This window comes from Lipotes vexillifer, unplaced genomic scaffold, assembly GCF_000442215.2.
Source record: "Lipotes vexillifer unplaced genomic scaffold, Lipotes_vexillifer_v1.1 scaffold495, whole genome shotgun sequence".
Taxonomy (NCBI): Eukaryota; Metazoa; Chordata; class Mammalia; order Artiodactyla; family Lipotidae; genus Lipotes; species Lipotes vexillifer.
This window is the reverse complement of record NW_006770132.1, coordinates 570,766-574,290: the sequence shown is the minus strand read 5'-3', so window position 1 is coordinate 574,290 and position 3,525 is coordinate 570,766.

Genomic DNA, 3,525 nt, shown 5'->3' with positions numbered 1-3,525 from the left:
CAAAAAAAAAAAAAAAAAAAAAACTAACAGGCAAATAAGTATAAAATAAGGATAGGAAATTCTTGGAGGAGAAAACCTGAGTGGTCCGATCTCAGTAATAATTAAGAAAATGCAAATTAAAACCATCATCAGATAACACCAATCAAATATTCAACTGGTAGAAATGAAATAAACAGATAATAGCAAGTACTGACAAAGGGGTGGCTCATTGGGAGCTCTCATATACTGTTGGTGGGCGTGTAAATGGGTGCAACCCTTGGAGCATCTAGACGATGCGCATACATTATGGCCCAACAATCTCCATTCTTGGAGAAACAATTGTATGAGGTACAGGAGATATATGCAAACACAGTGTTTAATAGTAAGTGGATAAATTGTGATGCATTTACACTACAAGAAAATTAAATTGAAGGGCTAGATCTACATGCTTAACATGTATAAGTTTCAAAAATATATGGCAAATTTAAAAAAAGAAAGTAGGAGAGAGATAAATAAAGCATGACAACAATTATATAGAAGTTAAAATGTGATTAAAAATAATATATAGTTTACAGATTCATACTGAAGGAGTAATGGTATAAGACAGGCCTTGGAATGATAAAAGCTAAACTCAGAAGAGTAGTTACCTTAGATTGTAAAGAGGAAGACACATTACAGCACAGGTGTAAACAGGGGATCCCTTTTATTTGTGATGTCTTATTTTTAAGCTTGAAAGTGAGTTTGTGTGTTTGTGTGTGTTATATTTTTCTATATATGTTTATGTGATCTAAATATTTCATTGAAAATCATTGTACCTGCTGTCTTTTGCACCTTTTGACCACTGGCACAGTGGTTCTGTCCAGGAGACTAAGGGACTCTGACATCTGCCTGGCTCTAGGCTTTTCCCAGCACCGATGTGGAGATACTGCCTCCCTCGTGACAATATACCCAGAAGAGGACAAGTATGTGGGATTGCTTGGCACAAGCCACATCATGCCATACTTGTTTCCTACAACTCAGATGCCTGGCAGTCATGAACTTCCAGAACCAAGGCTCTGACACAGAAGTAAGTCCCAGAAGAACCAGTGATTAACCCTCAGAGAAAATCCAGAAAAGTGCAAAGTATATGAAGAGAAACCAAACCCATCCACAACTATTTATCCAGTGGTGTTTGTGCACCAATCACCTCTACTCTCCTATATCTTAGCGTGGTGCCAGCCCTAGCCTAGAACACTCAAATCATTCCCTACCTCCAATCATAGTGATGATCTTGCGTCTGTTGTAGTCCTGGCTCTCCTGTCTTAGTGTCGGCAATGAGATACCAGCTCCCCTGGGGAGGGCTCTCAGAACACTCAGTTGCACATAACTTAGGTCCCCTGGAGTCCAATTATCTCAATACACAACTGGTGAGTTTTTTCTAGCTTCTGATTCTTTACTGCTATCTATGGTTTCCAAACTTGGCCAGTCATAATTATCACCAATGACCCTTTAAAATCTGCAGATTCCTGTACCTTGTCCTAGAGCTTTTGAATCAGCAAGCATCCTAGGGGATTGTGCTGGTCAGCCTGCAAAACACTGACCTGGATGATACTTGCTCCTAATTCTTTCCATCTCCCACCCAATCACCTAATACCCTTACTAAAAACAGCCTGCATGCACTTCTCTACAGCCAGTCCCTGGCCCTCTTTCTCTTTGGTGCGTCTCAGGAATGCAAAAGGGCTGCTAGTACCCTTTAGGAAAGGAGGTTCCTTCCAGAATAACACCAGTTCCTCTGTATTGTGGGACCTTTCCTGAAAAAAGCACACCAAAACTCTTAATGTAAGAAAATGACTGTTACTTGTAAGACTGGGAGTTAAAAAGGTACTTGGGAAACTAAGAAATTCATAAGCTAATTTTTTAAATAAACTTTTTCTTTTGGCATAACTTTAGATTCCAGAAAAATTGAAAATAGGTCCTATTCCAATAATGGCAGACTTCATTTGGACAATGAACTTTAAACTAGAAGGATTCTAATGCCTTGAAGGAACTCAAGCTACATCTACTTAAGACTATATATTCCAGAATATTCTGTAGGCCAAGGCAGGCTGACTAATGTGACTCCAGGGATAATTCTATCAAGTATCAGAAGTCACAGTTACCTTTGAAACTTGGCTCAGGTAATAGTGGGAAAATATATAAGAAAGTAAACTTTATTAAGCACTGTAATTAGCCTGACTCCAAGTCCAGTACGGCCATCTTTAATGTATAGTCAACAGAAACATCTACGTTACTTCTTAAAAGCAGAATCCTGAACTTCAGGGTAACTAAACAAAACCCTCTAAGGATGGAACCTGGGCTTCTGCATTTGCAACAAGCTTCCCAGGGATTTTTATTCACAGTAAGATTTGAAAACCACTGGGGCAGTGAATATACTCTGGCAAGCTGAAATAAACGTTAGCTATTATTTCTGGAATTTGCATAACCGCATCTCCAGTTTGCAGTCAACCTGTTCACAAAGTGAATTAATTAACTTGCTGGCTCTATTTTTCCTGAGTTCCATCAGCAGTTCGCCTCTGTGGGGAATGGTGCTTTCTATGCTCCAACATTATTAATATCATTATTAATACTTAACATGGCATATAGGAGCTTATAATGTGCCAACTCTGTCCCAAACACTTTATATAGGTTATCTCATTTAAACTTAACAACACCCATTTATGGACAGTAGTATTACTACTCACAAGTTACAGGATGGAGAACTGAGGTTAAGAGGTAGTGCAAAGGTGCACAGCAAGTAAAGATTGGGTCAGGTGTTTAAACTCATGTCACTCAGACTTCAAAATCTGTATTCTCATCTCTGGTCCAACACTGTCCTTGCCCCAAACCAGTCTCATCTCTGCACCAACACTGTTCTTGCCCCAAACCAGAAGTCTAACTTTCTTAGTGAATGGGTCAGAGCCCCACAGAACCTCACAGTGGTTCTTCTAATATAATTTTTCAGCTTAAAAAAAAAAAGCTTTACTGCGCGTCCGGAGCCTGTGCTCCGCAATGGGAGAGGCCACAACAGTGAGAGGCCCACGTACTGCAAAAAAAAAAAAAAAAAAAAAAAGAAAGAAAAAGCTTTAATGAGGTAAAATTAACAAATAAAAATTGTATATACAACGAGATGTTTCGACATACACAGGCATTATGAAGTTATTACCACAATCAAGCTAATTAACATATCCAGTTCACAGGGTTGGGATTTTGGTGTGTAGTGAGAATTCTTAAGACTTCTCTCTGAGCACATTTCAAGTATACAACACAATATTATTAACTATAGTCACCATGCTATACATAAGATCTTCAGAACTTATTCATCCTGCATAACTGAAACTGTGTACCATTTGACCAGCTTCTCCCCATAGCCTCTGTATGTAACTTAAAATCAGAGATGCTGAGAAAGCTGTTGGCAGGGAGCCTCGCAACTCAGAGACAGGACCAGGCTGCCATGGAAAAAGACTCTCTCACCCACAAGGATGACATGTTCTGCCAGCTCACATGTTGCAAAGGAAAGCAAGACTATTC